Here is a 26,780-nt window from a genome sequence, read left to right on the forward strand (position 1 = left end):
ACTACAGATTGCAACAGGAAAGAGAAAAGTTATGTCCAAAGGGCAATGTTATGATAGTCATGGGAGATTTTAACATGAAGATCGATTGGGAAAATCAGGTTGGTAATGGATCTCAAAAGAGTGAATTTGATGAATGCCTAAGAGATGGCTTTTTAGAGCAGTTTGTTGTTGAGCCTACGAGGGGATCAGCTATACTGGATTGGGAGTTATGTAATGAACTGGGGGTGATTCAGTCGGGAGCTTAAGGTAAAAAGAGCCATTGGAAGCCAGTGATCACAACATGAGTAACTTCAACTTGAAATCTGATATCCAGAAAGTAAAGTTTAACCTAGCAATATTTCAGTGGAGTATAGGAAATTACAGTGGTGTGAAAGAGGAGTTGGCTAAAGTAAATTTGAAGGACCTGCTGGCGGGGACGACAGCAGAATATCAATGGTGTGACTTCCTGGGAAGAGTGAGGAAGGTGCAGGACATGAGTATTCCAAAAATGCAGAAATACTCAAATGGCAAAACAGTACAAACGTGGCTGACAAAGGGAGTCAAAGTTAATGAAAAAGCAAAAGAGAGGGCATATAACAAAGTAAATATTAGCAGGAATATAGAAGATTGGGAAGCTTTTAAAAACATACAGAGAGTAACTACAAGAGTCATTAGGAGGGAAAAGATGAAATATGAAAGGAAGCTAGCAAACACTATTAAAGTGGATATTAAAAGTATTTTCAAGTATGTAAAAAATAAAAGAGAGGTGAGAATGGATACACAACCGCTACAAAAAGAGGACAGAGAAATAATAACGGGGACAAAGAGATCGCAGATGAATTAACTGGGTATATTGCATTCGTCTTCACTGTGGAAGTCACCGGGAGTGTGCCAGGTGTTGTAGTGTGTGAAGGCAGAGAAATGAGTGCAGTTACTATTGCAAGAGAGCAGGAGCTCAAAAAGCTGAAGACCCTAAGTATACGTAAGTCACTGGAACAGATGAACTGCACCCTAGGATTCTGAAACAGGTAGCAGTACAGATTGTGGAGGCATGAGCAATGATCTTTCAGAACGCATTGGACTCTGGCATGGTGCCAAGGACTGGAAAATTCTAAATGTCATACCAATCTTTAAGAAAGTTGGAAGGCAGCAGAAGGGAAATTATAGGTCAGTTAGCTTGACCTCAGTGGTTGGGAAGAGGTGGAAATCAATTGCTAAGGATAAGGTTATGGACTAATTGGTGACACAGGGCAAGATAGGACAAAGTGAGCATGGTCTCCTTAAGGGGAAATCCTGTCTGATGAACCTGATGGAATTCTTTGAGGAGATTACAAGTCGGATAGATAAAGGAGATGCAGTGGATGTTTTATATTTGGACTTTCGGAAGGCCTTTAACAAGATGCCACACATGAGGCTCCTTACCAAGATAACACCCCATGGTATTACAGGACAGTTACCGGCATGGTTAGATCATTGGCTGAGTGGTAGGATGCAGCAAGTGGGAAAAGCAGGATCCTTTTCTGGTTGGCTGCCAGTCACTAGTGATGTTCTTCAGGGGGCGGTGTTGGGACTGCTTTTTTATGCTGTATATTAATGCTTTAGATGATGGAATAGTTGGCTTTGTTGCCAAATTTGCATATGATACAAAGGTAAGTGGAAGGTAGGTAAGGTTCAGAAAATAGCTAGGCTACAGAAGGACTCAGACAGATTCGGAGAATGGACAAGAAAGTGGCAAAAGAAATACAATGTTGGAAAATGCATGGTCAACGACCTTGGTAGCAGAAATAAATGTGCAGTCTATTTTCTAAATGGGGAGAAAACCCAAAAATCTGGGATGCAAAAGGACTTGGGAGTGCTTGTGCAGAACACTCTGAAGGTTAACTTGCAGACTGAGTCAGTGGTGAGGAAGGCAAATGCAATGTTAGATTTTATTTCAAGATGTCTTGAATATAAGTGGCTGGATATGAACTCAGTCATGATGCTGAATCATTTAGGAGACCGGTAATCTGCAGATTCGAGTTCTATTCGAGGCGTCTGCAGAATTTAAATTCAGGTTCAGAGCCTGTAGTAGCAGTAAGAGTTTTTAGTCACAAACATAACCACAATAGCCATGATGGAAAGAGAAACGGGGTCAATGTTTCATGTCGAGGACTCGTCTGACCTGCAACATTAACTTAATTTCTCTTTCCACGTGTGCTACGTGACTCACTGTATCCAGCATTTTCTGGTTTTGTCTCAGCTTCCAACGCACACAGTGTTTATTCAACCACATCACAGAGTCGGACTTTACAGGTGGACAGGCCGGCGCTATGCTGACCGATTTCCACCTCTTCCTTTTTTATGAAAGTATCATATTTACTGCTACCAACTTTTTATTTCAGGGTTGTGTAATTGAAGCCAGAGACAGTGATGTGATGAAATCTATCTTCTCCGAACCAGAGATGTCTCGGTAGTCTAACAGTTAGTAGAACACTTACAGCGTCAGCGACAGGGTTTCAATTCCCGCCGCTGTCTGTAAAGCGTTTGTATGATCTTCCCCGTGATCGCTTGGGTTTCCTCCGGGTGATCCTGATTTCTGCCACATTCCAAAGACGTATGGGTTTGTAAGTTAATTGGTCACATTGGTGGAACTGTGCGACACGGCCTCTTTGGGCTGGAAGGTTCTGGTCGAATCCCTAAAGCTGGAAATAAATAAATAGCAGCGCAGTTTTTCTTGTTTTGCTTTCAGTAGGAGTAAATACAGTGCGTACTGTCGTTCTGCACATTTCCGTGCATTAATAAATCTTTCTCCCTGAATTAATTGGAATTGTTGGTGTCTGCCACACATTTATGCCTCCCTAGCCATCTCAGCCTCCAGTTGAATCACTTTGGAGAGCAGAGAGGAAGGTGACGTGAATTTTGGAAATTAGGAACGTAATTTAAATGCATTGCAAATGAAGCATAAAATTCCAACTTATAGAACAAAAACAACAAAAAAATATAGCCCCCATTGGAATCCCGTAGAAACATGAGATTGACTAGAATACGACAATGACACGTTTGTTGGAGTCAATACACAGGGTAAAATAGTCATAATAAACGCCGTACCGAATTCCCGGAGGGTAAGTCAATGTTAAAACCGTTTTCACAATCATGCACACTTTCTCAAAGCTGCTCCTCGCTAAATGGAATTTGGAGCGCATTCTCCACGATCTGATTGAAGCATATGTCAACGGAGTTTCATCTGAGGGCTCTGGGAGTGTTTGTGTCAGATCTCACGGCAACATTCCCTGTCTCTGCACCAGGGAACGAACTTCCCGCATGCCTGCACAGGGTCTCCCGGCAACTCCCTAGTTGTCTGCACTAAGATTTTCAGGGTCTCTCTGCGTACCCATTATGGCTACAGACGAACGTCGAAAGTCACTTCTTTATTGGACATCTGCAGTTAAGCAGAAATTGAAACGATGGTCCAACCTATAGAAAATCTTCCCCTTGCTCACTTTGGGATTAGTTTGATCATAGCAATAACCTATGCTGATCATAACTCACGGTGCGCAAACATAAGAGCGCAGATATTCGGGAGAAGTCACAACGGACATCACAAATCAAATGTACAGGTACGTAAAGTAACAAAAACACTGGAGGGACTCAGCATGTCAGGAAACATCTAAGGAAAGAAATAAATAGCTGTGAAGCATATCAGACAGGAACGTCGACTTTTTATTCCTTTCCATAGATGCTGCCTGACCAGCTGAGTTCCTCCAGTAGTTTCTTTCTCTTACTCTGGATTTCCAGGATCTGCAGAATATCTTGTGTTTATTACAGGCACATTATGTTGAATTTTGCCAACTCTTTCAATCCAGATTCGAGTATCTCATGTCTCCAAATATACATACCTCTACCCTGATGACCCGCCGCGTTCGGGAAGGGTTCCACGGACACTCCATAGGGGAGTGATAGACATTTTCACACCTTAAATGGTCTTTTGTTTCACTCAGTCTCTCTCCGCCACTAAAGTTCCTTCTAGTCTAGCCTTCCTATTTTCCCATCCATTCTACTTCTCATTTACACACTAGGGTCGATTTGCAACGGCCTATAACTACCACCTCACAATGTGAATGTAAACAAAGCACTGGAAAAACACTGGCTCCGGGGAGAACGGGAAAACGCCACACATACAGCGCCGGAGGACAGGATCAAACCCGGGACCCTGCGATTGACAAGTTGGGAGCTCCACCGTGCTACATCGGAATTAAAATGCCGTCGAAACCGCTTCGCGAGCTTAATCGTTGCTCTCCCTCTCTCTGTCCTTCAGCAGCGCTGTATAGTAAAGCAACAAACCACCTCCATAATCCATTCTTGTGTTTTGTGCAGAAATTAACACTATTGCAAAACTGAAATAATATCAGGCAGCAAGGCTGCCTCGCCGCAAAATATATCAACCGATTTTCACCTTGTATATTAATATCACTGCCCTTACAACAACAACTACTACTACACTGTATTATAATTGTATTACAATCCAGATAATGCATTATAATCGTTGATAAAATTAATATAATTAATTATATTTATTATTAATTATCATATAGCCTGCATTAATATCAAGCACCATTACGACATATTAATAGCACTCATTTTAAACGAATTAATTTTAATTAATGTTAATTTCAGTACGGAAAATGTCACACAGCAGTTACAAATCTGAATATCATATTCTACTGTATTAATATCAGACAACACAGTTATATCAATATCTTTTAACATATTACCACTGTAATCGCTATTATACTCCTGACTATATAGAATTCTGTTAAACTGCTGCATAATTATCAGACAACCCTTTTAGGACCACAGAATAATTTTACAATTTTTAATCTGCATTAAGTTTACATCACCATTACAATGATAAATTAATACTCTGCATTATTGCAATTCCCGAGCAGACTTTAAACTAAGTAGTAGGGGCGAGGAATAAAAGTTAAGGAGAGCAGGCCAATCGAAACTAAACGACTCTGGGACTTGAATGCACATAACTTGCTAAACAACGGCTAACTTACTGGTGCAATAAAAATATGGCGTAAGAGCAATTATAGAGACATTGCTGCAGAATGACATTTACTGTGACTTTAATGTTGAAAGAGCTATGGCAATAAAAATACCAGGAAGTCAGGAAAAGTTGAAGGGATTTGGCTCAGTTGATGAACGCTAATATCTGTATAGGGTCTGAGATGAAAGATGTTCGGGAAGCTGGGATGTAGACACGTTTTGTATGGGGATGAGCTATAATAAAGGCATGAAATCACTTGTACGAATGGTGTACAAACTTTGTTCTCCCCAAAAATGTAAAACTTATTCAAAATGCATACAGAAAGTAAAAATATGCCATCCTGTTTGTCTACCATTAGTTCAGTACACTCTATTGAAATTAGTCAACAGACTGATGTTTCATCTTAAACAATGCACATTTGAAATGTTTAAGAGGCTGTAAAATGGCGCACATCTCCTCAGAATCTACCGGTGTTAGAACTCTAGACTGAGGAACTTCTTCACAAAGGCACTGGTGTGACTGCACTGAGTTTTAGCGTATCTATCAGCAAATTTTCCTCAGCATTGAATACGCTAGTTGGCTCCATTCGCTTCTACAGATTCCAAAAAGTAACCACATGATAGGGTCCTGTATAAAATGCTGGTATTGTGCAACGAGATAAGTTTAAATAATGATCTCATCATGAAATTGCCTCTCAATCGCGATAATCACAACATCAATGAAATTTACGGTAAGTTTGCAGAATAGAAGAACTGACCCAAATAATTTAAACTAAGTAGGAGAAACAAAGAGGCCACAAAAAGTGGAACTGGGAAATTTGCCTGAAGGGTCCATTAGTTGATATCCAGTGACAGGTACTGGAGGTGATCCTTTTGAATACAGAGAATGACTACCTTCTGAAAAGAAAATAACATTCCATGGGGAAGACCCACCATCTTTGGATAACGAAAAAAGTTTTAAAAACACTAAAAACGTTAAGAAAAAAAGCTCATGTTGTGGCTGTGTAAAGACAAAAGACGACTCTGCCTGCTGCATAGCTTATAAGTGAAAGCATCGAAGGGCTGGGTAGAACAAAAATGTACAAATCGTTATAAAGCTTGCATGGAATGTAAAATCAAATGGTTAGAAATTCAGTTGCCATCATCATGATGCGGACGATAACGGTTTGACCATGAATGCTCTTTGCAAATTTTTCGACACAAGTGGTCTTCCATTGCCTTCTTCTGGGCAGTGGCTTTCAAGATGGGTGACCCCGGCCATCATCAATATTCTTCTGAGATAGACTACCTGCCGGCAGCGGTCGCTTGACCAACCGTTGTCATATTTCTTTCTTGTTTTCAGCACATTACAGGCCCTTCGGCCCACAATGGTGTGCCGATCATGTAACCTACTTTAGAAACTGCTTAGAATTTCCCTAATTTTTCCAAGTATCTCCACCCGCCACGTTGAGAGATCTAAAAAGAAAACAATTTAAAATAATAATGTAGTCATTGCCCTCTGAAAAGTTGGAACAAATAAAGGAAAGTAAAAAGATGGCAAGTGAATTAATTTGTATTCTGCATGATCTTCAATATTGTAGAGATTGCAGAGGCATTAGTGATGATCTTTCAAAAGTCGATAGATTCTGGCATAGTTCCGGAGGACTGGAAGATTGCAAATGTCACTCCACTATTTAAGAAGGGGGCAAGGAAGCAAAAAGGAAATTATAGACCTGTTAGCTTGACATCGGTTGTTGGAGTCGATTGTCAAGGATGAGGTTACAGAGTACCTGGAGGCATATGACAAGACAGGCAGAACTCAGCATGGATTCCTTAAAGGAAAGTCCTGCCTGACAAACCTATTACAATTTTTTGAGGAAATTACCAGTAGGCTAGACAAGGGAGATGCAGTGGATGTTGTATATTTGGATTTTCAGAAGGCGTTTGACAAGGTGCCACACATGAGGCTACTTAACAAGATAAGAGCCCATGGAATTATGGGAAAGTTACATATGTGGATAGAGCGTTGGCTGATTGGCAGGAAACAGAGAGTGGGAATAAAAGGATCCTATTCTGGTTGGCTGCCGGTTACCAGTGGTATTCCACAGGGGTCCATGTTGGGGCCGCTTCTTTTTACATTGTACATCAATGATTTGGATTATGGAATAGATGGCTTTGTGGACAAGTTGGCTGATGATACGAAGATAGGTGGAGGGGGCGGTAGTGCTGAGGAAACGGAGAGTCTGCAGAGAGACTTGGATAGATTGGAAGAATGGGCAAAGAAGTGGCAAATGAAATACAGTGTTGGAAAGTGTATGGTTATGCACTTTGGCAGAAGAAATAAACGGGCAGACTATTATTTAAATGGGGAAAGAATTCAAAGTTCTGAGATGCAACGGGACTTGGGAGTCCTCGTACAGGATACCCTTAGGGTTAACCTCCAGGTTGAGTCGGTAGTGAAGAAGGCGAATGCAATGTTGGCATTCATTTCTAGAGGAATAGAGTATAGGAGCAGGGATGTGATGTTGAGGCTCTATAAGGGGCTGGTGAGACCTCACTTGGAGTACTGTGGGCAGTTTTGGTCTCCTTATTTAAGAAAGGATGTGCTGACGTTGGAGAGGGTACAGAGAAGATTCACTAGAATGATTCCGGGAATGAGAGGGTTAACATATGAGGAACGTTTGTCCGCTCTTGGAATGTATTCCTTGGAGTTTAGAAGAATGAAGGGAGACCTCATAGAAACATTTCGAATGTTGAAAGGCATGGACAGAGTGGATGTGGCAAAGTTGTTTCCCATGATGGGGGAGTCTAGTATGAAAGGGCATGATTTAAGGATTGAAAGGCGCCCATTCAGAACAGAGATGCGAAGAAATTTTTTTAGTCAGAGTGTGGTGAATCTATGGAATTTGTTGCCATGGGCAGCAGTGGAGGCCAAGTCATTGGGTGCATTTAAGACAGAGATTGATAGGTATCTGAGTAGCCAGGGCATCAAGGTTATGGTGAGAAGGCGGGGGAGTGGGATTAAATGGGAGAATGGATCAGCTCATGATAAAATGGCGGAGCAGACTCGATGGACTGAATGGTCGACTTCTGCTCCTTTGTCTTATGGTCTTATGGTCTTAATATAAAATTGACTTCCTAAAAAAAATGTGTAATTTATGAATCGAAACGTGGGGGGTGGGATATTCTGGAATTTTACAATCACTAATCACTCTGAGCTATGTGATTATGTTTTTGAGCTACGAGATGCCGAACGCCGTGTCTGATGGGCTTCGACCTCGGGTCCTTATTTCACTGCTGTTAAACATGCCTCATTTTTCGAAAAATCGCGGATTCTGCCAACGTTTTTTTAAGAGAAAGCAGGAAACGTCAGGTCACTATATATATCATCTGCCATCAGGAAGAGGTTGAAGACATTTGGAAAAGCCGGACGCCTCGGGCAAAGTCAACCCAGCATTATGAAAGGGAAATCATATTTGACTAATTTGTTCCAGTTTTTGAATGATAAACATTGCTGTGAATAAAAAAAATAATTGAATGTATTCGCCTTAGATTTTCAGAAGGCGTTTGATAAGATGGTGTATCAAAGGTTATTCGATACAATATAAACTCATGGTGCAGACGGTAATAGGTTGGCTTGAGTAGAAAATATAGCGCAGATCAAGATCCAGCTGACAGCAAACTGCCAACGGCTGCAACACGAAACTGATGAGCGAAGTATAATGAGACAATACTTCACGGTTCTGTGCTGGGATAAAGTCAGGAAAACCATCAACGCAGATCGAACCTCTACAGACGTCTGAAAATAGGAAGTTGAAATTACATTCAAAGGAGCCCATGTGGCTCATTTACCATTCTTCACAAATACTTGATACATTACAGGAATAACTATTTAATTGCCACGTACATTTCACAAAAGGGTTTCAGGGTGTTAGTTATAGACGATGATAATCTATTAATGAAAACCAAAGTGATAGCGCAGATGAAGTTTTATAAGTCTGGGTGAAATCACAGAAGTAGAAAAAAACAATGAAGCATTTGCAAGATAAAAGTTATAAAAATACACCCGACAAGGATTAATTTATGGTCAATTATTTTGGAAGGTGTATAACAGATTACATTGAAATTAAGGAGTTAATATTGAAATTAACTGTTTTACATTGTAAATAAATGTGATTAGACTCCGATCAACGATTTTAGATTTTAATTGGGAAGTTTCAATTATGATCAATGAATGCAGGTTGTAATAAATTCGATTAGAATGCAATCAGGGATTTCATATTAAAATCAGGAGTTAGGTCGAATTACAGTATTGCATTTAAATAGAATTCAGACTGTGATCGGCGAAATAAAACGGCATTCAAACACATGAATGATAATCAATTGTTTTGTGTTACAGAAACGCAGCAGTTAGACGCTCCTTTCGCTGTTCACTCAGTGGCCATTTTATTAGGGACAGGAGGTACCAGAAAGTGGCTACTAAGTGCATGCTGCTGTAGTCCATCCACTTCAAGATTCAACAGGTTGTGAGATCAGAGAGCCTCTTCTACACACCACTGTGACGATTAGTTTCTTTTGCCCTCATATCAGCTTGAATCAGTCTGACCAATCTCCTCTGACCTCTCTAATTAACAAGGCATTTTTGCCCACAGAACTATCGTTAACTGAATGGTTTCTTTTTATTGTTTGCTTTTTGCAACATTCTCTGTGAACTCTATACACCTGCGCGTAAAAATCTCAGGGGATCAACAGTACGTGAGATATTCAACCCATCCCGCCTGGCACCAGCTTTCATTCCACGGTCAAAATCACTTAGAACACATTCCTTCCACATTCTGAGGTTTGGTGTGAACAACAATTAAACCTCTTGACCATGTATGTATGTTTTTATGCATTGAACTGCTGCCAAATGATTGGCTGATTAAATATCTGTTTTAACGAGCAGGTGTTCAGGAGAATCCAATTAAAGGGTCAATGAGCGTCGTTTGCAATAATGTAAATTAGACTGAAATCAGACAGTTTGCAATAGCGTTCAGATTTGTAACAAATTTATGATCTTGGCACAGATAAAATCTTGCCGACTGACTTGTTTTTTGTGGGACACAGGTTCTCCCGAAGTTCCAGCTGGTGCGATGCGCACCTGTCCAATACAGTATGTTACGAATCACCCCGACATCTTTTGACAAGCGACATGCCTGATATCTGTGGAAATGTCTCAAGTGCATGGGTGGAGATCGCAAACGTGTCACTTACCGATTCGATCTTTACCTTGGTACAGGCGGGATATCGCGAGATCCCGAACAAAACACCCAGGGTAACGCCAGTCAAAACTTCTCTTCCAGGCAGCAACGGGCACCTCGCTCCTCTGTTACTGGTTGTTAGAAAGGATGAATAAAGCGCCTCGCCTGTAAACCTCTACCATCATTATCAGGGATTCAGGTACAGTGAAATATGCCCAGGGTTTGGAGGGAAGTGGCAGGTACTGCAAATCTGCAATTAAAACAAAAATAACATTGAAAACACTCAACGTGTCAGGTAGCGCCTGTGCGGAGCGAAACAACATTAACCCTTTCCGTTAGGCTGACTGAAACATTAACCCCGTTTCCACCTGACCTGATGAGCGCTTCCAACAATTTCTGTACATTGTGCTAACCGATGCTTTCACCAAAGAATATAACAAAAAAATGAAAAGTGAATTTAAAGTACGTATGTGTTTGTTTATCCGGATCTAATCTTGAGTCCATTAATGGCGGGGGCGGGAGGGGGGTGGGGGGGAGTGATTGCTGCGACGTGCCTGGACCGTGGGGTGCTTTCGGCATGTTGTGAGACAACCACTTCACCAAGTTCCCCACCACCGTCCCGTTGAGACTCCGGGCCAATGGGTTTAAATGTCAGCAACGCAGACTTCCACCATTGTAGTGAGTGGATTATTATCTGAGGCTGAGGGAGGGAAGTTTGTTCGAAGTGGAAGGCTGAAGGTTCGGAAATGCAGAGCACCGTGGGGGGGGGGGGGGCGTGGAGGACGAGTTCTTATTTTTGAACCGGAAAAAGAGACTATGAGCTGCGGTATTTGTCTGAAAACTGCAGCGAAGCCAAGAAACCGCTACGCCTAGTAAAGTAAAGCTCTCAAACAGTGATTCAAAATGAGGTCGTTCCTCACAGACACCGGGCTTATCTTGATGAACATCAGCACTCTGGTCTGGGACAAAGAGACAAAGCTAGCAGCGTCGGTGGGTCAGGCCGATCTGTCAATACCTTGCTTCCAATCAGTCTCCTCGCTTCAATTTCGTTTCTGGGTGAAGCGTCAGGAACTTTCTACAGAGATTACTGCAGCCAAAGAGGCGGCCATTTAGCCCACAGGATCCGTGCTGGCCTCCGGGAAGATCGAATCAATTAGTCATTTTTTTTTTCTCTCGCAGATTCCCCACTTTGGGACAGCCTTTCCAGGGCAGGTTTTCCAAAACGAGTAGCCCATAGTCAGACAAACGTAGACGTAGGTGGGCGTTGCATTTAACAGGGTGGAGTTGGGTAGAATTAGTAAGCACAAGAGATTCAGCAGATGCTGAAAATCCAGTAGTTGCGTTGTTTATGAAGCACGAACGTTCAAAAATCAACTTTATTCGCCATATACATTAATATGTCTGAGGAAATCTCTGTGATGTGTTGGTGTGAAATACAACAGTAACACAACAGTAGAGAAATATAAAGAATATGTTGAAGCAAAATAATGAATTATTTTATTGCTTGTTTGTAATTTATATTGCTTTACGTTAATGTTAACTGATGTTGTGCACGTCTTGTAAAGTGGTGTGTTGCTGCTACAAAAAGCCAATTTTTATGACATTAATACACTGTGTAACTCCACCGTGGACGGTCCCAAGCTTGAGAAGGGTGGGCATGGGATCATCCCGTAAAAGCCCAGAGCCTACACAAACGCCAAATAAAGCCTCAAACACCTCATTCCTGGGAGAGGAAAAATACCGAAGATGGGTTGCACCTGGGGACAACTTTAAAACCAGACCCAGCGCAGAGGACACTGGCGAACTCTCTCGGCAGCTTCTGTCCCAGTAGGGGTTATAGGCTTGGTAAGTAAGTCAATATTCACTGCTCATAAACTTGAACCAGTTACATGTCCTTCACTGCTCATAAACTTGAACTAGTTACATGTCCTTCACTGCTCATAAACTTGAACTAGTTACATGTCCTTCACTGCTTATAAACTTGAACTAGTTGCATGTTCTTTTATGCTTTCGAATCAGCACACATTCTTACAATTCAGGTCATGACTCGTCTTTATCCAGTAAGCTCATAAAATACTTGCGGGTCTGTAACACATGACCTAGCCCTGCGATATCCAGTGGCGGCCGGATATATCCATGCCGACATTTAAGCCGCATATCTCCCGCCTTTGTAATGAGACTGCAGATGCTGGAATCTGGAGGAACATATAAATAGCTGGAGGAATTAAAATGAATTGAATTGACTTTGTTTCTTACATCCTTCATATACATGACGAGTAAAACTCTTTATGTTACGTCCCATTTAAATTTACAATGTGCAATTTATTGTATTTTATAATCAGTAGTATGTACAACAGTACAGTCATCATAACATAGAAATACGATTGTATCAGCATGAATTAATCAATTTGCTGGCCTAGTAGAAGAGCCTGTGGGTCCTGGCCTTTTATGCTGCAGTACCGCTTCCCAGATGGTAGCAGCTGGAACAGTTTGCGTTTGGGGTGATTCGGATCCCCAGTGGTATTTCGGGCCTTTTGGCAATGTCCTGAACATTGGGAATTTCACATCCACAGATGCACTGGGCTGTCGGCACCACTCTCTGCAGAGTCCTGTGATTGACATTTCCCATATCAAGCTGTGATGCAGCCAGTCAGCATGCTCTCTAATACCTCTGTAGAAAGTTCTTAGCCAAACAGCATCTATCAAGACAGATAGAAAGTCAACCTGAAATGTCAAGTGTCCATTTTTCTTCACAGATGCTGCCTGGCGTATTGTGTTCCTTGGGCTTTTTGTCTGTTGCTTCACTTTAACGCCCCCTGCAGTGCCTGAATTCCCCCATGTGGGAGCTAGTTCCACATTTTCAAGACTAAGGATTTTTTTTCTTCAGGATTCCCTACCTGTTATCTTACCTCACCCATTTGTGCGGTCTGTCGACAAATCAGTGTAAACCAACCCAGACTTTCTAAACGTCCCAAAGAACTGTGGTTTCCCAATCCCTTTCAATGATCCATTTCCATTCTAGGTTTAAAACAATGATTCACAAACGGATGCACGCTAACCAAAAGAATTTCAAGTCCATGAAAATAATAAAAAACAATTCAAATATTTGAACAATAAAATCAAAATCCAGCAGCAGAATTCTAAATGGTTATTAATCTGGGTTTTATCATGCAAGGTTAATAACCAAGTTTCCATATTTGCTTCCAATATAGAAGGAGATAGAAGGGCCCAGTATCACAGAAAGGATGTGTTGTCTTCGGAGAGAGTCCAGTAGAGGTTCATTATGATGATTCCGGGAACGAAGGGGTTAACATATGAGGACCATTTGGCAGCTTTGGGCCTCTACTCACTGGAACTTAGAAGAATGTGGGGGGATCTCATTGAAACCGAATGTTGAAAGGGCCAGATATGGTGGACGTGGAGCAGATGTTTCCTGTGGTGAGGGTATCCAGATCTAGAGGGCACAGCCTCAAAATTGAGGAGTGACTTTTTAGAACAGAGGTAAGGAGGAAATTTTAGCCACAGAGTATGAATCTGTGGAATGCTCTGCCGCAGACTGCAGTACAGGACAAGTCCGTGGGTCTGACAGTGAGAGTAGGAACGGAATGAGGTGGAGGATAAACGCCTGGCTGAAGGATTGGAGCAGGGGACTGGGATTCAAGTTTCTGGATTATTGGGACCTCTTTTGGCGCAGGTGTGACCTGTACAAAAAGGACGGGTTGCCCTTGAATCCTAGGGGGACCAATATCCTGGCGGGGAGATTTGCGAAGGCTATCGGGGAGAATTTAAAATAGAATGGTTGGGGGGTGGGAATCAAATTGAAGAGACTAGTAGAGAGGAGGTTAGTTCACAAATAGAGAAAGCTAGTAGACAGTGCGTGAGGGAGGATAGGCAGGGGACAGAGAACGGGAGCACTCAAACTGAAGATGTAGGGGAGAAGGAAGAAAGAGATAACAAAGTTGTTTGCACGATTAGAGATAAACCGAGAGTAAGAGGTGGAGAGTTCCTTAAATGTATTTATTTTAATGCTAAGAGCATTGTAAGAAAGGTGGATGAGCTTAGAGCATGGATTGGTACCTGGAAATATGATGTTGTAGCTATTAGTGAAACATGGTTGCAGGAGGGGTGTGATTGTCAACTAAAAATTTCTGGATTTCGTTGCTTCAGGTGTGATAGGGACAAGAGGGGGAGGTGTTGCATTGCTTGTCAGAGAAAATGTTACAGAGGTGCTTTGGCAGGATAGATTAGAGGACTCGTCTAGGGAGGCTATTTGGGTTATATTGAGGAATGGGAAAGGTGTAGTAACGCTTATAGGGGTGTATTATAGCCCACCTAATGGGGAGTGAGAATTGGAGGAGCAAATTTGTAAGGAGATAGCAGATATTTGTAGTAAGCACAAGGTTGAGATTGTGGGAGATTTTAATATTCCACACATAGACTGGGAAACCCATTCTGTAAAAGGGCCAGATGGTTTGGAGTTTGTAAAATGTATGCAAGATAATCTTTGCAGCAATACATACAGGTACCAACTAGAGAAGGGGCAGTGTTGGATTTCCTGTTAGGGAATGAGATAGGTCAGGTGACAGAGGTATGTGTTGGGGAGCACTTCGTGTCCAGTGATCACAATGCCATTAGTTTCAATACAATTACGGAGAAGGATAGGACCAGACCCAGGGTTGAGATTTTTGATTGGAGAAAGGCTAACTTTGAGGAGATGTGAAAGGACTTAGAAGGAGTGGATTGGGACAATTTGTTTTATAGGAAGATGTAATAGAGAAATGGAGGTCATTTAAAGATGAAATTTTGAGAGTACAGAATCTTCATGTTCCTGTTAGGTTGAAAGAAAAGGTTAAAAGTTTGAAAGAGCCATGGTTTTCAAGGGATATTGGAAACTTGTTTCAGAAAAAGAGAGAGATCTACAATAAATATAGGCAGCTTGGAGTAAATGAGGTGCTTGAGGAATATAAAGAATGTGAAAAGAATCTTAAGAAAGAAATCAGGAAAGCTAAAAGATGATATGAGGTTGCTTTGGCAAGTAAGGTGAAAATAAATCCAAAGGGTTTCTACAGTTATATTAATAGCAAAAGGATAGTGAGGGATAAAATTGGTCCCTTAGAGAATCAGAGTGGATGGCTATGTGCAGAGCCAAAAGAGATGGGGGAGATTTTGAACAATTTCTTTTCTTCGGTATTCACTAAGGAGAAGGATATTGAATTGTGTAAGATAAGGAAAACAAGGACGGTAGTTATGGAAACTATGATGATGAAAGAAGAGGAAGTACTGGCGCTTTCAAGGAATATAAAAGTGGATAAGTCTCTGGGTCCTGACAGGATATTCCCTAGGACCTTGAGGGAAGTTAGTGTGGAAATAGCAGTGACTCTGACAGAAATATTTCAAATGTCATTGGAAATGGGGAGGATTGGTGTATTGTTCATTTTGTTCCATTGTTTAAAAAAGTTCTAAGAGTAAATTATAGCGAGAGGATGGCATTTATAGCGAGAGGATTTGAGTACAGGAGCAGGGAGGTACTACTGCAGTTGTACAAGGCCTTGGTGAGACCACACCTGGAGTATTGTGTGAAGTTTTGGTCCCCTAATCTGAGGAAAGACATCTTTGCCATAGAGGGAGTACAAAGAAGGTTCACCAGATTGATTCCTGGGATGGCAGGACTTTCATATGAAGAAAGACTGGATGAATTGGGCTTGTACTCGTTGGAATTTAGAAGATTGAGGGGGGATCTGATTGAAACGTATAAGATCCTAAAGGGATTGGACAGGCTAGATGCAGGAAGATTGTTCCCGATGTTGGGGAAGTCCAGAACGAGGGGTCACAGTTTGAGGATAGAGGGGAAGCCTTTTAGGACTGAGATTAGGAAAAACTTCTTCACACAGAGAGTGGTGAATCTGTGGAATTCTCTGCCACAGGAAACTGTTGAGGCCAGTTCATTGGCTATATTTAAGAGGGAGTTAGATATGGTCCTTGTGACTACAGGGGTCAGGGGGTATGGAGGGAAGGCTGGGGCGGGGTTCTGAGTTGGATGATCAGCCATGATCATAAGAAATGGCGGTGCAGGCTCGAAGGGCCGAATGGCCTACTCCTGCACCTATTTTCTACGTTTCTATGTTTCTAAACCTAGCAATTATCGGCCTGTGAGTTTGACGACAGTGGTGGGTAAATTGATGGGAAGTATTCTTAGAGATGGTATATATAATTATCTGGATAGACAGTGTCTGATTAGGAGCAATCAACATGGATTTGTGCGTGAAAGTTCATGTTTGACAAATCTTATTGAATTTTTTGATGAGGTTACTAGGAAAGTTGATGAGGGTAAAATGGTGGATGTTGTCTATATGGACTTCTGTAAGACCTTTGACAAGATTCCACATGGAAGGTTCAATCGTTAGGTATTAATATTGAAGTAGTAAAATGGATTCAGCAGTGGCTGGATGGGAGATGCCAGAGAGTAGTGGTGGATAACTGTTTGTCAGATTGGAGGCCGGTGTCTAGTGGTGTGCCTCAGTGATCTGTGCTGGGTCCAATGTTGTTTGTCATATATATTAATGATCTGGGTGATGGCGTGGTAAATTAGATTAGTAAATATGCAGATGATACTAAGATAGGTGGAGTTGTGGATAATGAAGTAGGTTTTCAAAGCTTGCAGAGAGACTTAGGCCAGTTAGAAGAGTGGGCTGAAAGATGGCAGATGGAGTTTAATGCTGATAAATGTGAGGTGCTACATTTTGGTAGGACTAATCAAAATAGGACAGACATGGTAAATGGTAGGGCATTGAAGAATGCCGTAGAACAGAAGGATCTAGGAATAATGGTGCATAGTTCCCTGAAGGTGGAATCTCATGTGGATAGGGTGGTGAAGAAAGTTTTTGGTATGCTGGCCTTTATAAATCAGAGCATTGAGTATAGGAGTTGGGATGTAATGTTGAAATTGTACAAGGCATTGGTAAGGCCAAATTTGGAGTATTGTGTATAGTTCTGGTCACCAAATTGTAGGAAAGATGTCAACAAAATCGAGAGAGTACAGAGAAGATTTACTGGAATGTTACCTGGGTTTCATCTCCTAAATTACAGAGAAAGGTTGAACAAGTTGGGTCTTTTTTCTTTGGAGCATAGAAGGTTGAGGGGGGACTTGATAGAGGTATTTAAAATTATGAGGGGGATAGATAGAGTTGACATGGATAGGCTTTTTCCATTGAGAGTGGGGCAGATTCAAACAAGAGGACATGAGTTGAGAGTTAAAGGGCAAAAGTTTTGGGGTAACATGAGGGGGAACTTCTTTACTTAGGGAGTACTAGCTGTGTGGAACGAGCTTCCAGCAGAAGTGGTTGAGGCAGGTTCGATGTTGTCATTTAAAGTTAAATTGGATAGCTATATGGACAGGAAAGGAATGGAGGGTTATGGACTAAGTGCAGGTCAGTGGGGCTAGGTGAAAGTAAGCGTTCGACATGGACTAGAAGGGCCGAGATGGCCTGTTTCCATGCTGTTATTGTTATATGGTTATATGGTTATAGAACTTCCCATCTTGTACTCTTTCATCTCACAAAGCATTCCCTTCTGTAGCGTCTTCCCGTTGGAACGAATTCTACATCATCTTGATCTTCTCTTCTCTGTATCTCACCCCCCCCCAACCAAAAGACAACAAACCAGACTACTGTCCTTCAGAAAACTCTTCCCTGCAGCTCTCTAGAACCTTCTCCCCACATCACACAATCCTGACTGGCTGACTCACATTCTGAACTTAGGGTGGGGGAGGGGGGTTACATTTGTTTAAACCACTCCCAACAGCTCTAGTCAACTTGCCTGCAAAAATTTTGGTCCCCCTCAAATTCAACTGCAACCCACTGCTTTCAGACAGGTCCCACTTGCCTCAAAAGAGGTTCCCATTATTCAGAAATGTGAATCCCTGCCCCCTGCTCCAAATCTTCAGCCACGCATTTCTCTGCCATCTCACTTTATTCCTATCTTCACTGTTGCATGGCACAGGCAGCAATCCTCGATGAGGTCCTTCTTCTCAGCTTCCTTCCTAACTCCCAAATTTCTTATATACTGCTTTCTTGCAGTAACTTTTCATGTATGGACTTATCAAGAATCTTTCACTCTCTTCCTTAAATAAACCAAAATACCTGGCCTGTGGCAATAACTCCCACAGATTTGCCACACTCTGGCTAAAGATACTCCCCTCATATCCGTTCTAAAAGGACATCCCTCTGTTCTGAGTTTGTGCCTTTTGGTCCTCGACTCCCCGACTATAGGAGAATTGGTAGATGTTCTGTACTTGGATTTTCAGAAGGCCATTGACAAGGTGCTGCACATGAGGCTGCGTAGCAAGATAAGAGCCCATGGTATTACAGGAAATATACTAGCATTGACAGATTGGCAAGAGGCAAAGAGTGTGTGGTAAAAAGGGACACACACAAAATGCTGGAGGAACTCAGCAAGTCATGCAGCATCTATTGAAAAGAGTACAGTCAACGTTTTGGGCCGAGACCCTTCATCAGGACTGGAGAAAAAAGATGAGGAATTAGAGTAAGAAGGTGGGGGAAGGGAAGAAGAAATACAAGACAGTAGGTGATAGGTGAATACAGCAGAGGGGGAGAAGTGAAATAAAGAGCTGGGATGGCGGATTGGTGAAAGAGGTAAAGGTCTGGAGAAGGGGGAATCTGACAGGAGAGGACAGAAGGCAATGGAAGAAAGGGAAGGGGAGGAGCACCATATGATTGGCAGGTAAGGAGATAAGGTGAGAGAGGGAAATTGAAATGGTGAATGGTGAAGGAGATGGGGGGGGGTCATTACTGGAAGTTCGATAAATCGATGTTCACGCCATCAGATTACAGGCTATCCAGAGGGAATATAAGATGTTGCTCCTCCAAACTTAGTGTGGCCTCATGGGGCAGTATAACTGTGAACTCAAAACAAGAACAAATTCCTTCATTCCTCAAAGAGAAATATTGAATTCTACTCATTCCGTTGCTTTGGATGAGCAGCCTCTGCCTAAATTAAATGTGGAGATGGATGGAGATAATAGTAACTATCTTAGAATCAGGATCAGGTTCATTAGCACTAAAACATTTGTGAAAGTTGTTGTTTTGTGGCAGCAGGACAACAGTAATTTATCACCATTGGTTTCATCAGAAGCTTATCACCACAGTAACCTTGGCCTCACTCTGTCAGAGATTTTCATTTCATCCCATAATTTCACTCTCTATAACAAAGCAGGATCTTTATCTGCAACATTAACTCTGTTTCCATTTCCACAGATGTTACTGCTGGAGTTGTAGGTTATCTGGACCAGTAGGTTCTTCAGAAGTTAACTATGAGGTGCAATTTTTTGGTTACAGCTGTTTTATTAGATGTTCCTTAAAGTGCAGGCCATGCAGTGTCAGTTTGAAACAGCAGGCAAGAAAGGGAGGAAACTAGTAAGTATCTGCAAGAAGCAAAGGACTGGAAACTTTATACTGCAAAATAGTTTAACCTGATTAGATAGGGGAGTCTCCAATGATAGGCAGGCTTGATTTACACTAGCGTGATATCTCAGACTTGCAGATAAAGAAATGAGGGGAATGGAATTGAATTTTGAAACTGCAGTACAGGCAAATGCATACAAATGGGTTCAGCCCAAATGACAAATTCCTTCTATCATCATGCTGAAATCAAAGCAATCTTCAATTGTTTTGTGACTAAGAAATGGAAATAAAACCAAGCACCTCGACCCTTCCCTAGTACTCAACGTAACTATTACCGATTATCTACTTTCACTGCAATCTTCCCTGTTCCAGTGATTCCTTTAATACATAGAAACCAATTAAACTTTCTTATCATTGAACTCAGGTTTGAGATCCCACAGGCATCCAAGGTAGAAAATCCAAACATCTGAGTGAATAAATTTCTCGCTATCTCAGTACTAAACTGCATGTTTTTTTATTGTACAAGTGTCACCTGGTTCTAAATTTCCTTATTTGGTGGAAATAATCAGCTGTGTACCCATGAGCTGTATGGATTTTGTGAACTTCAATGAGATTGCCGCCCATTCTAAAGTATACAGGTCTAGGCTACTCTGACTCACATTACATGATAAACTGAATCTAGTCTAGTCAAATGTCACTACATAACACTGGTCCCTACATATCCCTCTGGTCACAGTGTGCTGGTCTGAGAAAGATCAATTATTTTCACCACTCTGATTTCTATGCATTATTCAGTTGCCAGCAACATCAATATATTACCCTCAATTTAATGTATTCACACACTGTTGACCAACTACCTATATGGAGTCGCATTCCAAGCCTTATGATAAACAAAAGGAGCACATTTACTCGTTCCTCTTTATCTTTTCTGTTGATCACATTCTTAGAATGTTAGTCAAGGGTGATTTTTGTTTCATGTCCATGTTTACTATGTCATGTCCTATTTCATGATGTTCTGCTGTCACATCATTGTAAATTCTAGCAATTTTTCTGCTATTAATGTTAAGCAAATTGGTCAGTAGATCTCTGCCTCATCTCGTCCTCCTTTTTTAAATAGTGGGTTCGCAGTCTATAGGATTACAATCTTTAGAGCAACTCTAGAACCTATAGAATTTGTAAGACACTAAGAGAACATTTCTTCACTGAACCGCAGCCTATTTTAAAAATCTGTGGTGCAGGTTCTCAGAATTAATCACCAGTTTCCTCATTTAATTTCCTTCAGTGTTCTTACCCACACGGCCTGTTGTTGGGTGAATGAAGTCACCGGAGAAAATTACTGGTAGATACAAAACAACTTCTTTATTCGACAAAACAAGGTACAGCAGGTATCATACGGAGATGCTTTTGGTTGAAGGGTCTCGTTGGCCCAAGATGCGGCTCCATATTTCATGAGCCAAACAAAAGATAATTCCATATTTACAATGTATGGAAAATGCTTTCTTTGAAACTACATAAATACCTTCGCACTCCCTGATTTGCGTCCACACCACAGACATCCAAATGAATTTTAATCAGCATTGTCTGGTCTGGGATTCACAGCTTTTAGGAACCCATTGATCAGAGCTGCACTTCAAATTAAATCCATAATGCATTTTCAGATGTGAAGCCTGGTAGACAAACTCAATTGCTAAATCCAAAAATCACTCTAACACAACCCTTCGTTCTTTAGTATTTCTAGCAGTTGATGACTACAGCCATTTGCCTCTATACAATACGAATCTTCCCCTCTGCCTGTGCAAGAAACACTTATCTGCCCTATTTTTCCTTTTGGTAAGAGTAGAAAATAGAAGAAAACTCAGTATAGTCCTTAACATTTCAGTTGTCAAAAATTTCAGTAGTGCCATGCTGTTCTTTTTCCAATGCTACATGATAAAAGATTAACTTAAATTGGAGTAAGCTGGATTGCATGCTGCACACGTAATTGTCAGGAACTGTACCATCAATTTGCACAGGGTCTTGGGCTATATATTTGTTTTTTAGCTTGACTATGTTTATTTTTGCTTGCTGTTTTGAAAGTGCTTTGTATATTTTGTACCTTGATACCAGAGGAATACTGTTTCATTTGGCAGTACCTATGTGTGAATGATAATTAAAGTTGATTTGATTTGAGAATTGTACATTTCTAAGTTTTTTTTAAATGTTAAGTCATTAAAAAAACTGAAGTTTAACAGGGCCCTTCCTTTCATGATTTTCCCTTATGAGGCCAATGTGATGTTTGAAGCACTCGACAGGAAGCTTATAGAGAGCCTCGGTGCATTTTCAACATTGCCATGCATTGCTTCTTTAAGGCCTGATGGAATTTCTAGGTCAGTGTTGTTACTGGACCTCTTCTGTGCCAGACCACTGAGGCACCATTTGTTGAAAGCCATAACAATTGCAAATGTTTTGTTGACAAAAGGAGAACACAAATGTGTTGGCAAAGAGTGGGCATAGTGCCATCACACAGGGAGATACATCAATAAAAAAGTTAAATGTCTAGTTTAATAATTAAATTAAATTAAATAAAAACATACATGGCTGAATGATAACTGTAACAAACCGGAAATGATGGAAATAAACTGTGGTTGACAGCTCATGCTGAACACTTCTGCCTGAGCATACATATGTAGAGGCAGTGGTTTACTTCAAGATGCTCAAACCTGCTCTGTCATTCGGTAAGATCATATCTGATCTTGCTTCGGCTTTGCTCCCTGACTAACTGCAGATTAAGAACCTGTGTATTGCAAGGCTGCAAATTCCAATAGTTCAGCCTCCACAAAGTCCAAATGTTTACAATCCCATGAGGAGAAACTCCATTTTGATACCACCTTAAACTGTGATATTTTCTGAAACTACATATCCAGTTCTAGATTCCCCATAAGGAGAAATATTATCTCAGCATCAATTTGTCAAATCTAGTCAGAATGTTCATCTTCAGCATGTTCAGCAGTTAACTATATAACCTCAGATTAGCATAGATTCAACCTGCTCAACCTTTCCTTATAAGATAACCTTTTGATCCCATGAATGGACCTAGTAAGTCTTCCTTGATCTACCTCCAATGCAAGCTATTAACCCATCACGCTTCTTTGTAACTCATCTGCTAGATACAGACCATGCCCCCACCTACCCATCTTTTATTCACTGCAGTTTTCCCCTTTAGGAAGATTCTCTGAGAACTTCCTTCACCGAACCTGAAACTGGTCACTTACCAGCAAAGCTTTTGATCTCAATCTCCGATGTGGTTTGACCAAATAGTAGTTGATCTGTCGTCTTGATCCAGAGCTTTGAGAATCTCTTTGTCTCCCTCCCCCCACCCCCTACTCCACCTTTACAATCCGATTCTCCTTGAACTGCTGAGTTCCTGCAGCAACATTTTTTTTTTGCTGGCAGTAGTTCCACTGCTTCTTCACCATTCCAGCACATTACTCCTTCAAGGCATGCTGGAATTTCTAAGTCAATGGGTCCTTCTAAGTCACACCACCTAGCACCTTTGTTTAAAACCATACCAATTCCAAATGCTTTATTAAAAGATGAGAACACATTTATGTTGGAAAAGAGCAAACATACCACCATCACACAGGGAAATGCATAAGTAAAAAAAAAGTTAATTGAATAAAATACAAAATGTCATGGCCGAATGATAACCATAACAAAAGGGAAATGGTGGAAATACACTGTGGTTGACAGTTCACGCACAGCACTTCTACCTGAGTATACACATGTAGAGGCAGTGGTTTCCTTCAAAATCCTCAAGCTCCTCTGCCAAAGATCATGTCTGATCTGTCTATGGCTTAAGCTCAACTTTCCTGCATAACCTTTGACTAACTGTAGACTAAAAATCTGGAAGTTGCAGCCTTGAAATACACAATGATTCAGCCTCCACAAAGTACAAATGTTTACAGTCCTCTGAAAAGAAACTCCATTTTGTTGCCTCCTTAAACTGTGATATTTTCTCAAACTAGTTTCAACATGGAGAAACATTACCTCAGCATCGATCTTGTCAAATTTATGCAGAATCTTAATCATCAGTACAGTCAGGGGTTTACCGTATAACCTCCGATCAGGTTAGATTCAACCTACCCAATCTTCCCTTATAAGGTAACCCTTTGATCCCATGAATGAACCTAGTGAGTCTTCCCTGATCTTCCTTCAATGAAAGCTATCAATCCATCACACTTCTTCGTAACTCATCTGCGAGGTATAAATCATGCATCTACCTCCCTATTTCCCTTTAGAACTCATTGCCCTATGGTTTATTTCCAACATTTCTTTTTGGGTTTATCCAGCTTCTCATTGGAAACCTGTTCCAACACATTGTCCGCTCTCCCAATGTGTAAGCCAATGTATCAGCTGTAGGCAGTACAGGAAATTGCTGAGCATAAAAATTGCTGGGAGTAAAGTACACTTCAATGCCATGTTTATGTTTCATGTGGTGATCTGTGTTGAGTGTCGAACTCCTCTTCCATGTTTGCTGCTGCCAGCAAGGTGTTCACATCAGGACTGTATGTCATTGTGAGCTGTGCCCTTGGACTTTGCCGTCTTTTATTGGAATCCAGTTGATGTAAATGTCTCTGTGGCTGGAAAGAAAGTAATTTCAAAGAACATGTGTTTAGAACTTGTGATTATCTGACTTGTTCTTGAAAGATATAGTCCAAGGCGATAATGCAGAAAATTATCTAAAAGGAGCAGAATACAGGATAGTTTTTGGACACGGAGACACATGTTAGCACTGGAAATCAAGGAATTGAAAAGCTCTGTGTAATCTTTAAAGTATACGGTGAAACAAAGAGACTTTGTATTATAATGTCAAAAGTGTTTTCTAATTGTTAGGGACCTTTATACTGAGGGGAGGGAGGGCTATGTTGTTTGGCTATAGAGAAGCTTCCATAATGTCTTGTGGAATATTGCTGGAATATCACGTCCTGTGGTCTTGTGCAGACAGATTTCTAAAACGTCGGTATTTTTGAAGGAAATCTGTACTGTCAGTGTGATGCAGATGAAGGTTTGATTATTCCTTATTGTTCACCAGCAATCTTCAAAGATCCAAAGCTGAGTAATAAGTGGATGTAACCATGAAGGTTATCAGCTTATCAGGATTGTTTTAAATGTGATATGGTTAGTTCCGTTGGCACTGACTGCTCTCTCACTCTGCTGTTTTTTGTTCCAGTCCTACCTGTTATCTGATTACTCGCCTGCATTTTTATTCAACCCATGGTGTGGGACCAAAGTGACTGGTTATTCCTGCAGTTTCCACAGTTTCTGAAGTTTGCATTCAAATCACATTGAGCTGCATAATCTCTACAACTGCCTTGATAATGGGACAAAACTTATTGGTGATTTAAAAACAAAATACTTTTTGTTCTCCCATGGGGACTTGCCCCTTCTCGACTGTAATCTCTCTGAGCTGTATAATCCTCTATAAACCTTTGCCTCATCTCTGGAGGTAGCTACAAACTGATTAGATTGCTACATCCCATCAGTTGTAAAATCCTGAAACAATGAAATCCATCCGAATCCTGTCATATTTTTCTACCTCTGTAAAACTTAGTGATTGAGCCTCTGGCTGCCTGGCTTCAGTTTTTGTTAATGGGCACAGTGCCGATAGATCACTAACACCATCAAGTTCCCATGAAATTTTTTACTACATAAAGGCAATACATAAATGCAAGATCTGTAAAATTTTCAAACTCTACTCATGTTTCAAATGTCCTGTAGTCACTCTCTCCCACCCAATCTGGGCGGAAAAGCCTCATACCGTATCTTAGTCACACTGAGATGGCTAAAAGAGATTGAAAGGGGTTCTGTTGGATTCATGAACTCATGGAAGGTACCATATGAGGAACGTCTGGCAGCTCTTGCGCTGTATTCCCTGGAGTTCAGGAGAATGAGGGGCGATCTCATAGAAACATTCCGAATATTAAAAGGCCTGAACAGATTAGATATGGCAAAGTTATTTCCCATGGTAGGGGCTTCTCGGGCAAGAGGGCAAAACTTCAGTATTGAAGAACGTCCTTTTAGAACTGAGATGCGGAGAAATTAATTTAGTCAGAGGGTGGTCAATCTGTAGAGTTTTTTGCCACCAGTGGCTGTTGATTAGCCAGGGCATCAAAGGGTATGGGGTGAAAGCAGGGGAGTGGGGATGACTGGAAGAATTGGATCGGCCCATGATTGAATGGTGGAGCAGACTCCATCGGCCCACTTCTGCTCCTATATCTTATTCTCTTATGGTCTTAAGTAGCAGAAACAACAAAGCACGCAGTCAGAATGAAACAGGGTGGGAGAAACATTTATCGGAAAAATGCCCAGTGATGAAGGAACAGAAATCAGAAGGAAATTGTTTGAAGAGATATCTTGTTGCTAGCAACAAATGCAAGATGAGGGAGTGAGAGAAAACACACAAAAACAAAGATTAGAGACAAGCTCGATAAATTGGAAAAAGACTACAGAGAAACTCATTAAATTATGACAGAGGTGTCATCCTGTTCTTGCAATCCCATCAATCTAACATCCAGGCCATGTTGAAAGCACCTGAGAGCAGACTTCATGTGATCAGGATGAAACAACCGGAAAATGACCTCATCAGATCCCACTGTGGTCAACGAATGGGTTCTGGGGTCATGTTGTAATTTTGATTTTTATTCCTTTTCTCTGGATCAGAGCATCACTGAGAAATGATGTTACTCATCCTTAATTGGCCTTGAGAAGGTGATGGTAAGCATAAACACGAGAAATTTGACAGATGATGCAAACACACACAAATTGCTGGAGGAAATCAGCAGGTCTGGCACCATCTACTCAAATGAGTACACAGTCGGCTTTTCAGACTGACCTCCTTCTTGATTGGAAAGGAAGGGGTAAGACGCCAAAGGGAAGAATAGAAGAAGAGGGAAGCAAGAGGGATTTTTAACTGCATGGAGAAAGCATATTCATGCAATGAAGTTGGAAGCTACCCAGATGGAATACAAGGTGTTATTAGATAGAGGAGGTAACTAATGAAGTGGCCACCTGTTTGTTTACCTTTGGTGGGTCTAAAGTCTGGAAAACCTTCCTCAGCGGTCCTCGAAATAGATTCTAGCAGTGAAAGGCAGTTCTT

At 41.2% G+C, this 26,780-nt stretch overlaps 1 long non-coding RNA gene across 1 annotated transcript in view; it reads left to right on the forward strand.

The window, feature by feature from the left end:
* The first annotated feature begins 10,332 nt into the window (after positions 1–10,332).
* The window catches only part of LOC134346144 (uncharacterized), a 42,526-nt gene continuing 26,078 nt past the window's right edge, over positions 10,333–26,780 (forward strand). Inside the window, exon 1 of the long non-coding RNA XR_010017838.1 lies at positions 10,333–10,425. This is a non-coding gene — a long non-coding RNA (uncharacterized LOC134346144). The remainder of the gene's footprint in view (positions 10,426–26,780) is intronic.

This window comes from Mobula hypostoma, chromosome 5 (assembly GCF_963921235.1).
Source record: "Mobula hypostoma chromosome 5, sMobHyp1.1, whole genome shotgun sequence".
Classification (NCBI taxonomy): Eukaryota; Metazoa; Chordata; class Chondrichthyes; order Myliobatiformes; family Myliobatidae; genus Mobula; species Mobula hypostoma.